This window comes from Hemibagrus wyckioides, linkage group LG16, assembly GCF_019097595.1.
Source record: "Hemibagrus wyckioides isolate EC202008001 linkage group LG16, SWU_Hwy_1.0, whole genome shotgun sequence".
Lineage (NCBI taxonomy): Eukaryota > Metazoa > Chordata > Actinopteri > Siluriformes > Bagridae > Hemibagrus > Hemibagrus wyckioides.
Genome location: NC_080725.1, coordinates 18,413,064 through 18,427,840, shown reverse-complemented (window position 1 = coordinate 18,427,840; position 14,777 = coordinate 18,413,064). Strand labels below are relative to the sequence as shown.

Sequence of the window (14,777 nt, the reverse complement as noted above, 5' to 3'; positions counted from 1 at the left end):
TTTATTGACATCGAGTTTACCCAAAGAGGTTTTTTTCCAGAACGTTCATTAGCCATGCAGTGATGTTCTCTCACACTAGCCGAATGTTTACACTCGACGGAGAACAAACAGCACTTCCTCTGTTAAATGTGGAAGTACAGAGAGGTGTTTCTGCAGGGCGAGGACTGAAGATGTACATTTTTGGGTTCCGGTAAATTCTACGGGATCGAGTTGTAAGGAGTCAGTTCCTCGTTGTGTTCTAGATCGCTTTCAACAGCTTTCGGCTTTCAAAAATTAGAAGAAGAAATCACTAATAACCGCTTTCAACAGTAAACTCTTGCCCAACCAAGGTTTTAAATATTTTACAGAAATTACTATTACATTATTTTTTACAATTTTCTAGAAGAAGAAGAAGGAGAAAAAGGGTTCTTCAAGGTTCTTTGGTTTGTGAACGTTTTCCTCCCCCCATTTTGTTTTATAAAAGCAAAACATCTGTTGGATATAAAAACCTCTCAGGGTTTCCCCAGAAGGACAGACCAAAAAAAAATCTCTCCGGAGTTTTAGCCTATTTTTTTTTTTAACCTAGAAAACAGCCACACGTGAAAGCCGTTATGTTTATGAGATGCTTACAGGAGATAAGTGAGATCTGTGACTTGTTAGTGGGAACGCAACGTAATGGTTTAAACAGTAAAAACACATATCCTGACCCACAGCACTTAAATCTCTCCACACACACTCCAAAATGTAACACACCTTCATTTCATCAAGTCTGCAGGAGAGCCTGGTAGAGAAAAAACGTACATGGGACTTTTATTTCATATATTTCATGTCTTAAAAATGAAAAGTCTGGATTCGTGAAATCGTATGTGATAATTAAAAGCATGTGAAAAATATTTTTATATAGATATATATACGTGATATTATATGGAAACTTGTGAAGAAAATAAATTAGTAATATGTCATGGAAAAATGTGAAACTAAATGAATTATGTTGAAAAATCGCCTGAAAATAAATAAATCACTGTGATTGAAAAATGACTTGCGAAAATGCACTAATTGTGTAAAATACATGAAAATAACACGTAAAAAAAAAAACTTACCCTGTAAAAATGTCCGGAACTTTTTTTACGGAATCGTAAAAAATCCGTGTGGCGTTTTGTGAAGTTTTGTGAAGTGTGGACTGCCATAGCTCCAGGCATTTAATTAAATCCTTAGTTACTAACCTAACTTATCTCTCCATCTTTCTCGCTCAAAGATTTGCCATTTTTCAGCGCTTTTCCCCTTGAGCAAGTCAGTGAAGTGTCATTAGCGAGGGGTTTAAAGGGCTGAACCTCATACCTCATAATCAGCAGGTTGAACTTTCTCTTAATGGTGTCGGGGACCAGACTCAGGAAAAATTGCTGATACGTTTAAATAGCTTACAACTTTAAAACACAAGTCATGTCTGAAATATGGCGAAAAAGCCACAGGATGGAACCGGCAACCGTTCTAACACAAGTCTTGGAACGTGACTGAAGTGGAAAAAATTGCATATGTCTTGAAGTAAAGACAAGATGCAGTGGTTTATATTAATATTAATACTAATGACCAGAGATCCTTTTCCATATGGCATGGATTTATACACATATCAAGCACCAGGGTGTTTCTAACAAAAAAAAGAGTATAAAACAGCTTTATCACTGTCCACGCTGTGCAGCACAGGGATGTCTCTGAGTATCGTAACATATCGCTCACCACAACACTGGAATCTGAAAAGTCCGATTCGAATTCCAGAAATGAACTCACCTGTGCATGGACTGCTAATAAATCAGATAATGTTACACCACCCTGTTTCAGACATGCCTTTTCTCTGAGCGAACTCAGTCGGCTATCACTGCCTCACACACACACACACACACACACACTCATTATTAAATTATTAATGATTCTCCATGATAGCAAACTCCTGCCCTCTGTATAGACTGGATATTAAAAATGTCCACACACCCCTGTCAGGATTTGCAATGTGTAAAAAATGAAATCAAGATAAATCTGACACATAAAGCCAAGTGAAAAACGATCCATCTTAGGAAATAAATAAAAAAGTTACAATAAACCTGGTTGCTTAAGTGTGCACACCCTTTTATAGTTGGGGGTGTGGCTGTGTTCGGAACGAACCGATCACATTCAATTTCATGTTTAATAGAAATGATCATCCATTTGCCATCAATTAAATGAAAATTCTGATACCCCCCAAAATAAAGATCAGCTCTTTCTGTAGGATCTTCTTCACATCTTCTTAATTTCATCTGACATCTTAATTCATGTTCAACAAAGAGTTTATAAACCTTTCTTTACAAAATCCATCCAACCATTTTCTATACCAGTTTTATTCCTAATTAGGGTAACGGGGTCCCTATCCCAGTACACATTGGGTGCAAGGCAGGGGTACTCCCTGGGCAGGTCACCAGTCCATCACACATATAGACAGACAACCACATACACTCACTCCTATGGGCAATTTAGAATTACCAATCAACCTAATGTACATGTTTTTGTACTGTGGGAGGAAACCAGAGTACCCAGAGTAAACCCACACAGGTATGGGGAGAACATGCAAACTCAAACCCAGGACCTTCCTGCTGTGAGGCAACAGTGCTAACCACTAAGCCACTGTACTGCCCCTTTTCACAATATCTCACTTGTTATTAGATATAAGATATTAATCAGAAGCGGGGTATTGAAGCATTTCCAAAACATTAGATGCACCATGGAACACAGTATTAGCTATCATTAACCAATAGAGGAAATGGAGCACCAACAGGAAAAGGATGTCCCTCTAACGTTCATAAAAGAACAAGACAAAAGCTTACCAGGGAGGAGGCCAAGACGACAATAAAGGAGCTGCAGGAATATCTGATTATTCTCGCTCGTATTTCTCAAATGTCAGGACCATGGGGTCAGCCAGAGCTAGATGGAAGCCCTTTCTCGCTAAAAACATCAAAGCTCAAACTACACCATGCTGAAAAATGTGTGAAGGTCTATACCAAAAGCTGTAAATATTCCATATTTGCATATTTCAAGCAGAACAGCAGACCCACAATGCAGCATAGTGGTGATAGCATCATGCTTTAATGCTGCTTTTCTTCAGCCAGGACTGGGGCTTTTTATCAAAGTGGAGTGAATCATAAAAAGCTATAATTACCAGTCTATCTAATTGCACCGCCTTCAGGTGTCTGCTACGAAGCTGTACATGAAAAGGAATTTCACCTTTCAGCACAGCAATGACCCAAAGCATCTGTCCAAATCAAGGAAAGAATGACTTAACCACATGAGGTACAATGTTTTAGAATGAGTCAGAGCTCAGATCTGAATTACACTAAAAATCTATGGGGTGACCCAAAGCAAGGCTGTGTTAAAGCGTTAATACTGACTTTAGTTCAACATCAGCATGAAAGACTTGGATCAGATTTATACCAGTGTAATTCTTCAACACTTTACATCCAGGCTCTCGTTCTTATACATGTTTAGAGCAGACGTCAACTGGTGTAATTATTAAACTGCTCCTATTCGGAATCATTTACATTTAGACCAGGTTTAAGCTGGTATATCTCGGGTTTAAAGCAGTGTCATACTTGAAGACTTGGATTTAGACTAGTGTAAGTCTTAAAGAGTTGCATTTCAACATTACTAACACCACCATAGTTAAAATCTTACACTGTACTTTAACACTTGCATTTAGACTGGTTTTAATCCAGTACTAATTATAACGAATTACATTTATACCAAGACACACCTAACAATCAGTTATATTAAGAGCAGTTTTGTTAATAATGACTTGCATATAAACCAGTGCAGTTACATGTTCCAAGTGTTATACATTTTAGACCAGTTTTAAAGTGGTATAAATAAAACATTTGTATACATTTGGATTTAGACTAGTATAGATCTTAAGTTGCAACTTAAACCCCCTACATGACTGTATAATTCTACACGTTTACACTAATCTATGTTACACGGTTACATTTAGACCAGTTTTTTTTTACACCAGTATAAACCTGGATTTAGACTAGTACAGGTCTCAGAGAGAGGCATTTCCTGTACATCTTAAGCCCTTACATTATGGTTTAACAAGACACTTACACACCAATCTATACCATGATGTTACATTTAGACCAGTTCTTTTAAACCAGTATTAAATGTAAAGAGTTCCATTTATACTTAGATATGACTCCCCCCCCCCCTCCCATGACATTTAGATTTATATCAGCGTTGTTATTAAAGGCTTGTATTTAACAAAGACTTGTTTAGCTTCCACTTAACACATTTAGACGAGTTCAGACTCTGATCTGAGTGTGAAATTTAAACCTGTGTAATTCTTCAATACTTCTATTTAGATCAGTAGAGTGCAATAAAGACTTGCTAGATCAGTTTTACACCAATTCTCTAAAACTGCTTATTAAACTGCTACTACTCTGATTTACTGACATTTAGACCAGGTTTAAGCCTGTATATCTCGGGTTTAAAGCAGAGTCCTACCTAAAGACTTGGATTTAGACTAAGCGCAAGTCTTAAAGAGATGCATTTCAAAGAAAACGTCTACATTTGGGTTAGTGTGCTTCTTCAAGTCCTATAGTCTAAATCTTACGCTGTACTTAAACACTTAAATATTAAAGGTAAAGAGTTGCATTTATATTTTTATTAAATATGACTCTTTCCCATGACATTTTGATTTATTGTAGTTGTTGCTATTAAAGACTTGGCTTCACTCATACATTTAGACTTGAGTGTGAAATTTAAACTTGTGTAATTCTTCAATACTTCTATTCAGATCCAATAAAGACTTGCATTCCTGAAGACTGCAAGGAAGATGTACAATCAGTGTAAACACTTCAGCCCCTGTTCGCAGTAAACACTCAGTAGTAACTCGTTAGTAAATCGTTAACAAGTCGTTGTGATGGCTCAGTGTAAACTCACTCAAGTCGGATGAAAGTTGTTCAGCTCCTTCACTTCACCGTTCCTCTTCCTCACTGCGCCCTGCACCGCCTTCCCACTCTCCCAGGGCTTTTCACTCTTCTCTCTTTATCCCCCTTCTCCTCCTCTTTTCCTGCCTCCGGAACGTGAGAACAGCCCCGTTACTTTGGGAAGGCGCGCGCGCCCGCGCTGTAACGGAACGGCGATGATGACGACATAACAAGTCACGTTTCTCACGAACGTTACTACTGAAAAGGCGCTTTCAGGAGAAGAGAGAGAGAGAGAGAGAGACCCCTAAACCTGAATAAAGGCATTGCTTGATATAATATGATATTTCTACACCAGAGTCTTACACAATCAGCTATAACTATATACTTACTTTCTAAAGCTATTAAAACGTTTTCATTCCGAAAATTGATTAATTCCTTATCCCATGACTCCAGGCCATCACTGAGCATCATCCACACACTCATTCACACATTTAGTCACAACCTAGGGGTTATATAAAGTCCACTTATTGCTTTTTTTTCTTTTTTTTTCTTTTTTTTTGAGAGAGAGAGAGAGAGAGAGAGATGGAAGGAAACTGGCAAACCCAAAGAAAACCCATGCAGAAATGAGGAGGAAATAAAACTCTACACACAGACAGTAACCTGAGCTCAGGATCGAACCCTGGACCCTGGAGCGTTTAAGGTTAATGCTTACATTAAAGCAATTTTAAGTAGTTTTCATATACTAGTAGAATAACTTCATTTTGAGAATCTTTGAGAGAGAGAGAGAGAGAGAGAGAGAGAGAGATAGAGAGAGAGACCGTAAACCTGAATAAAGACATTGCCTGATATAATATTTCTACACCAGAGACTTACACAATCGGCTCTAACTATATACTTACTTTCTAAAGCAGTAGAACATTTTAATTCCTGAAATGTATTATTTTCCACCCAAATACCCTCCAGATCCTATCCCATGAACGCCGGCCAGGAATACAACAAGGATATGACACCATCATCCACACACTCATTCACACATTTATTCACAACCTAGGGGTCATATAAAGTCCACTTACTGCTTGTTTTGAGAGAGAGAGAGAGAGAGAGAGAGCAAGAGAGATGGGAGGAAACTGGCAGACCCAAAGGAAACCCATGCAGAAATGAGGAGGAAATAAAGCTCTACACACAGACAGTAACCCAAGTTCAGGATCAAACCCTGGACCCTGGAGCTGTGAGGTGGAAATATGACCTGCTGCACCATCAGGTAAAACTGCAGCTCTGAAATGTCTTGTATTATATATTGTATAATATTCCTAATTAAAATCCTGAACTTAAACCTTAAAAGTGAATGTTTACAATAAGTACTTTTCATATTTTAGTGGAAGAAGCAGCAAAGAACTTCATTTTTAGAATCTTTGAGAGACAGAGAGAGACAGAGAGAGAGAGAGAGAGAGAGAGAGACAAAGAGAAAGAAGGAAAGAGAGAGGGAGAGAGAGAGAGAGAGAGAGACAAAGAGAAAGAAGGAAAGATACAGAGAGAGAGGGAAAGAGACAGAGAGAGGCAGAGAGAAAGAGAGAGGGGGAGACAGAGGGAAAGAGACGGAGAGAAAGAGAGAGGGGGGAGACAGAGAGAAAGAGGGAAAGAGAGAGGGAGACAGGGAGAGAGAGAGAGAAAGACAGAGAGATAGACAAAGAGAAAGAAGGAAAGATACAGAGAGAGAGGGAAAGAGAAAGAAGGAAAGATACAGAGAGAGGGGGACAGAGAAAGAGAGACAAAGGGAAAGAGAGAGGGAGAGAGAGAGAGACTATGTAAAAAGAGAGAATTAGACAAAAACAGTAGTAAAGATTTTGGGCTTTCCAATAAAGCACACAAGTTGTTTACTTATATATTATATACATATAAAATAGAAAAAAAGAAATTTTAAACTTTATTTAGCCCTCAGCTTTATTTAGCCATCCTTCATTCGGAGTCTGTATACAGCAAATAAAAAACCACGAACATACAGAAACAAACTTTTGGTGGCTTTATACATGGCAAAAGCTCTAGAAAGTTCTACCAGCTATGCAAATTCACTTTCAGCCTCTCCGTTAGATCTTAATCCAGCACATGTTCTGCACAGTTTAGTGTTTTCTTTCTTCAAAACACACACACACACACCTCTAAATGGTGTATTGATGAAGTATGAAGTGAAGAGATGAATCAGGAGTGTCAGAGCACAAAAACACACTGAAATGTGTAGAACAGAAGACAATCCGAACGGAAAATTTACATAATGTTGAATGTGAAGGCTGATACTTGATGTCTAGCTAACAAATAATCTAAATTTAAATGACACAAATTATTTCCATTAATACACACTCAAATCAATGTACCGCACCAGTTCAAAATTCTGGACGCTTCTTATTTTTCTCGTGGTCGGAAAGACATTTCCAAACGAAATCATGGATATATAAATCAAAACAGCTTTTGTGTAAAAAAAAAAAAAAAAAAATCCATCGTCCATACCCGCTTTATTCCTAATTAGGGTCACGGGGATCTGCTGGAGCCTATCCCCTGGACAGGTCACCAGTCCATCAAAGGGCCACACAACCACACGCACTCCTATGGTCACTTTAGAATCACCAGTCAACATGTTTTTGGACTGTGGGAGGAAACCAGGGTACCCGGAGTAAACCCACGTATTCCCAGGATTTGAACCCAGGACCTTCTTGCTGTGAGGCAAAAGTGCTAACCACTAAGCCACCGTGCTGCCCACAAAAACCATTCCTTTGTTTTTAGACTTCAGCCTTATTCGGGAAGGTTTGAAGAATAGAAGCTTATTCATGAAAATGACAAGAATATACATCTTCAATAGAACAGAAACACTTATAATAGTTTTGGTCAGTGCCTTATATACTATATCTGCTATTAAGAAGCAGTTTAATATCTTCATCAAACCTTAAAAATGAAAAGAAGCTGCGTCCAAAACCTTGTACTGTTAACGTACGCTCACTGTTACTCCATTCCAAAAAGCTCGTGCTACACTACTAAATAACACATCCTCTACTGTTTATTCCGGTGTTTATAGGATTTCACATGACACTGACAGCGGCTCGGATCATCAGGGCTCCCAGCAGCAGGTTCAGACTGGAGCTCAGAGCCACAGCGCCGTTAGCATGTTCCCCGTGACTGTGAGCACGGTGCGGCCCGTTACACTCGTCGCCGAAGCAGCACTCCAGCTTCGTTCCTCCGTTACTCATGTGCGATTTATCACAGAACGATTTAAAGGAGCAGGACTTCATCACCGAGTCTGAAGAGAAGAAAGACACACAATTTTCATTAAATGACACAATGGCTAAATGCATGGTGAACTTCAGGAAGGGTTAATGCGCTAGCTGGAATGATGCTGATGAGCAATTAAAGGTGACATTTGTCATTTTTACTGTACATGCAATCTCCAATATGCCCTATGAATATGTTTGCAGTTATGTTATTGTCATGCCCAACTTTATTCTCACTAGCTCTGTCTAGATTTCAGACTTCAGCTATAAACTTTCCAGCCCAGAAATAAACTCCGCCCCCTGTTCAATCAGAGCTCATCAGATCCACTAAACTTTCTTGATTGAATTGGTGAAATCACCAGCACAGGATTCTTCTTTTAATGGCTCATGTGAAAACAGACACTCAGTTCTTTATGAATTTGTAATGCGTTACATGTATTTCTAATATTTACCTAGTCTACAAGGGATAAGAGTTTCAATCAGAAAATGATTTTTTTCCCACTCAAATGTTTCTATCTTCGAAGCGAATGGTGATATCGAACCCATTTCCACTCTCTAAGTGCTTATTAATAAGCGTCCAAAATATGAAGCTGTTATCTTCAACTACTAACATTCAACAGAGGGAAAGACACACTGGAAGCCAACGGAGTCGTGACTCATTTTATATCAGACTTAAAACAGTTCATGTGTTTACACTGATCGAAAATGTCCCGTAAGTTGGTTTCCATTCTGCCGACAGACTGGAACGCTGGTAAAAAAAAAAAGTTGAAACGCTGTACAGACATGAAGTGAGTCACTTTCCAACCATGACATTATCACACTGTAAATGAGAAAAGCAAACTATGTTCCATTGTTAAAAGAGACATAAACCGTGGCAGCAAGCCACAATCTCAAGTTCCCTCTACCCTTACTCTGGAAAAATTACAGTCCTGTATGTATTTATTGCTTCTACATAAACAGATGATCCCTCCCTTTCGGTGGTGCCGTGACCCATCGCTGGAACGTCTCTTCAGAGCAATGCAACAGCAACAACAAAAACAACATGCGCACAGAGCTTGATTATAATTAAGACATGGGATTTAAATCAACTTTTCCTTCACTAGTTCCTCTTATCTCATCATCAATCCATGTTTAGAACAGTAAATGTGTCCAGGGTCTCCTGAGCTCAGGTTGCTCTCTGTGTAAATGTTGGGAGATCTCCAGCTTCCTCAGACAAGCAGTTTGAAGCATCTCACCTTTCTAACCTGCCCCTAGCTGTGAAGAAGTACTGTATGTGTGCATGCTAAGAGACTGGCATGCCATCCAGGGTGGATTCCCACCCTCAACTGAGAAGTCATTCCCTTTCAACACTGAGCTCTAACTGGAGTCCCTCCAGGATTTTGCGATCTTCTCAAGAAAATATTCTCCACGATATTCTAGGACATTTGAAATTTTCTCAAAATGGCCACAGATCTTCTGCACGCTTGGGCTGAGACACTTTGTGTGACCTCACACATAAGTTCAGCTTTTATCGGCAGGAGTTTAATCACTACTGTGGCGTGGGACATGACATGACAAAGAAATTCAATGCTGAACATGGACAGCACAAAAAAATAAAAATTAAAAATGGTCAAGATGCACCAGAGCTCGTTTACCTTCACATGAACTGTAAAACTGCCCTGTTACGTAAAGGACGTGTGTGTTTCCTGCATTAACACTCAGCCGTGGGGGGAAGAGGATTTTCTTCCGTCGCCCCCAAACTCTGGAAAAACAGTCTGTAGCTCAATAAATCAGAATGAAATATGTTTAACGTGTGGCTTGAATAGACTTTTTCTGTAATATTTGTACCGTTTTCCTTCAGATTTATAATGAATCTTTTAGTGTACTTTTATTCGGCACTTCAGGCCAGAGTCATGAATCTGGACCCTGTGGACAGAGTAAGACCCTGGACCCTGGAGGCCAGAGTAAGACCCTGGACATAACAACAGTCCAGAGTTCACACACTCACTGGTAGAATTTCATCAGATCAAATCTATATAGTTGGATGTTTGGGGGAAGTGGAAGGAAACTGGAAAACCTGGAAGAAACCGAGGTGGATATTGAAAATCATGCAAAGAAACTGAGCTAGGGACTGAACCGGTGAATGATGATGATGATGATGATGATGATCCTTTGATTCATTCAGATGTTTAGTGCTGTGTTTATTTTGTATTTGCTAACGTAGATAACAGAAAAGAAGTTACACGATCCTATAACTGTTAATTTACCCCAAGAACCGCACAAATCTGCCATTTTGAGATGTGAGGTGTGTGGATAATTGAGACTGAGCTAGCGATTATGAGCTTCAGTTCCTTGTTAGCTTCACCAGTCTCAAAGCTCTAGTGCAAAAAAATAAACAGATTTAAGCAGACTTTGTGTACATTTTTATCTTTTGTGTATTCATTCTTCCTCAGTAATGTGATTTTCCTTGTTTCTGGGTGTTTCCCCTTCACACAATTCCTCTTTATTTGTCTGGAAACACGAGCAAAAGGGGCACTAATAGGACACACATTTCGAAGAAAAATGGAGAAAATACAACTTTTGTCTGTTTCTTTTTGGGGTGGAAAAACAACTTTTTGTGTCATTAACACAATTATTCGCGTTCACATGGTACAAACAGTTTGTTTTTGAACTGTTTATAACCATTACACGATGCTAACTAGTCGTGACAGTAATGGAGCTAATCTGAACATATGGCTCCACCTTGTGGACAAACAGGGAACTGCGTTTAACATGAAGGTTTTAATATCTTAGCGGAGTCCAAATGTCTCCACAAAGGATTGGCATTTCTGATATTATACACCATTTGGGGATATTAAAGAATATAAAAGGAAAAGAAAGCAAATACTGCAGCCTTTACATAGTTGCAGAGGTTATGGTTGGCCTGAATTTAGTTAGCGTAGATTATTAGCATAATTAGCTGTATCTATATCAGTGGAAGTCTCTTAGAAGAATAGTAAGATAAGTGTGTGTGTGTGTGTGTTTGTGCGTGTACTTACTGGGCCCTGTGATGGTGGCGCAGGCATCTGAGCTAGCAGGACACACACTCATGCCTTGTCGGTTACACTCCTCCTGATTAGGGGCAACGCAAGTGTAACACTTCAGCGCCTCGCCTTTACACGCCGCACAAGAGAACACAGCTGATATGAGATTAACATGATCAGACAGAAGTTCTTGCTCTCACACACACACACACACAAACACACACACACACACACGGTCTTGCAAACCAGCGATCCATTTTGTAATTAAAGCCAAGAAACGCCTAATTTTTACAGCACAGGGCAACTTGGCCTTCTCATTTTTCCCCATATCCTGACATGTACACTTTTTGTACAGTGATTATATCTTTCGCCATAAAAGCTCATGGTTTTAAGTTTGATTTCTTGTTGGAAACCAGCGCATGGACGTTCAGAGATCCAAAGAGCTTGCAGTCTTCTTGATCCTGAGGCTTGAGGACAAAAAAAAATGGACGAAAGACTTGGGCTTGGGCTTGACCGAAGACATTTGAGTGTCTGAAGCTGAGATTCCTTTCATTACTGTCACTAGATGATTTAGTGACAGTAGAAATGCTTCCCAAAAGTAGTGGAGCTGGAAAGCTGACAACAATTTATATCCCAAGATAGGAATATAGACCCAGGCCCAATCATTTTTCCACGGCTACATACAAGACACCAAGATATCAATCCGAAATATAATAAGATATCAATACATAATAAACTTCAGTATGATACATACTGTGTAGCGCGGCGCTCAGCAGCAGCAGAAGAACGACCAGAGTCTTCATGTTGGAGCAGACGGAGGACGATTGTAGCCGTTCAGCCAGGTGAAACCTTCCCTCTCTTCTAATCTGGGTGTGAGCTTGTCACGGCTTATCGGCTCTAATACGCGTTACTGTCATCATCAGCAGATGAGCACGGACACGTAACTGACAATTCTACGTGAGGAAAAATGTCTAAAATGATATGCAGTAGTTCATGTAGTCAATAAACATTTTGAACGATTGCGGGAGCCAAAATGGCCGCTTTTTCACCCACGCTTATTTCTGAATTTCACACACATTTCATGTATAAGAGTTTGTGGACAATAGAGGAAATTGGATGATATATATATATATATATATATATATATATATATATATATATATATATATATATATATATATATATATATATATATCATATATATAGAATCATTGAGTGAGTAACAGTGCTCAGACGTATAAAGTGTCTTCAAGACAAGGACACAAGGACACTCCTCATTGTAATACCAGTCATCCCTATCTTATGATATTAATCAAGAGCTCAGCTTATCGTGACCTGATTCACTCAGCAGCTCAGCCACGCATACAGGAGCATGAAATAAAATAACATCACGTCATCGTTTCACCTGATTCGAGTCTGAGGTTTGCTGTTAGTTTTGCTCAGGAGCTACAGGAATCAGTTTAAAACGTATTCATTAACTACTTTATCCTTAATCCCAGTCAAGTAGGAAGTACATCGTTATCCCAGTCACGCTGCATGAAGTAAAGTGGTGTGGAGTGATAGCAAATGATGTGATCTGGCTTTTAGCTGGAGATTATAGTCCACTATTTTCATAGATACTGGTTTTAGTCTGTCACAGTGTCTAAACACCAGTATATTCCATTCCATTTCATTGTCTGTACCACTTATCTGATCTATACTCGGGTCATGTGGAGCCTGTGCCTATCTCAGGCATCATCAGGCATCAAGGCAGGATACACCCTGGACAGAGTGCCAACCCATCACAGGGCACACACACACACAATCATTCACTCACACAATCACACACTACGGGCAATTTAGAGACTCCAATCAGCCTAGAAGCATGTCTTTGAGAGGAAACCGGAGCACCCGGAGGAAACCCACCAAGCACGAGGAGAGGCATACAAACTCCACACACACAGTGAGCAGGATCGAGACACTGGAGATGTGAGGTGAACATGCTAACCACTAAGCCACCATGCCACCACACCAGTATATGTCTGCTGGAAATTTGCATCTGTTATCCACCCCCCCCCCCCCCACCATCGACTTCATATTTACACTTAACTTACATTCAACACATTTTGACCTGAGAATAATTTAAACGAATGGAATATCAATAGACACCAATTTTAATTTGCTCTAATTTTATTAAATAATAATTCCCACCCACCAACCACCTCGCCCAATCACATGACCAGTGATACCAGTCAAGATAACCCATGCTTCCTCCAAGACACATGGAACTGCATCTGTCTGAACCGCTGCTCATACTGAGTCACGCTCAGAGGTGAGCGGTATCCACCCTCTTCCACATCCTCTAGCTCAGAGATATCTGTGATTGGCTACTGTATGAGATGTCCAGTCTTATCCACAAAGGGCCGGTGTGGATGCAGGTTTTCATTCCAACCAAGCAGAAGCCACACCTGAACCTACTGAAAGCCAAGATCAGTTGATTAAACATTGTGGAATCTGGTGTGGCTCCTGCTTGATTGGAATGAAAACCTGCAGCCGCACCCTTTATGGATAAGATTGGACATCCCTGGGTTACTGTCTCTGTGATTCAAAGGGGGGAGAATACTATCCCACTATCCTGAGAGCAAGTCAGCATCAAGATTTCAATTTCCTGGTGATAGAGTGAATACTTTTGTGTTGCTCCACTTTAACTCGTGTTCAGCAGGCAGCTGAAGTGGTTTGCTTTAGTAGTTTCCCAAATGATGTACTACACACAATGCACTTTGTTCTCTAATGTCCAGTGAATGAATATTAGAAGGGTAGTATCATCTCAGATGGAACACCAGTGCTTTTTTACTAACTGGAAGTATAAGGTGGTGGTGGCAGCTCGAGTGGTTAACGCTCTATATTGTTGATTGGAAGCTCAGGGTTCAAGCCCTAGCACTGCCAAGCTATCACTGTTGGGCCCTTGATCAAGACTCTCAACCACCTCCCATCCCTTGTTCCAGGGATGTTGCATCATGGCTGACTCTGTGCTCTCACCCCAACCTTTCAAGGATGGGATATGTGAAGAAAGAATTTCACTGTGCTATAATGTATATGTGACAAATAAAGGCTACTTACTTAAATGCAAGTAATATGACTAGCAGAATATGTGGACTTTTTAAATGTTGAAAAATTAATCACACAGCATGGACTCATTTAACAGATGTTAATAACATGTCCTGAATACCTGTCTTGTCAGCCATATTGGATTTTTTTGCATCCAGAGTGAGCGCCTGGTAGCCGTGCCGCTCTTCCATTAGACTAGAGTGCGTGAAGTGTTCAACATTCCATACTTTGTTTTTAGGTTGAATAAGTGCACTTACACTATATTGCCAAAAGTATTCACTCACCTGCCTTGACTCGCATATGAACTTAAGTGACATCCCATTCCTAATCCATAGGGTTCAATATGACGTCGGTCCACCCTTTGCAGCTATAACAGCTTCAACTCTTCTGGGAAGGCTGTCCACAAGGTTTAGGAGTGTGTTTATGGGAATTTTTGACCATTCTTCCAGAAGCGCATTTGTGAGGTCACACACTGATGTTGGACGAGAAGGCCTGGCTCTCAGTCTCCG

At 39.9% G+C, this 14,777-nt stretch overlaps 1 protein-coding gene across 1 annotated transcript in view; it reads right to left on the bottom strand.

Moving 5' to 3' along the window:
• The window catches only part of loxl2a (lysyl oxidase-like 2a), a 44,154-nt gene extending 39,065 nt beyond the window's left edge, over window positions 1-5,089 (bottom strand). The window contains exon 1 of the mRNA XM_058411498.1: window positions 4,936-5,089. The gene's annotated coding sequence lies outside the window, so the exon portion shown is untranslated. The remainder of the gene's footprint in view (window positions 1-4,935) is intronic.
• Between the last annotated feature and the right edge of the window lie 9,688 nt (window positions 5,090-14,777).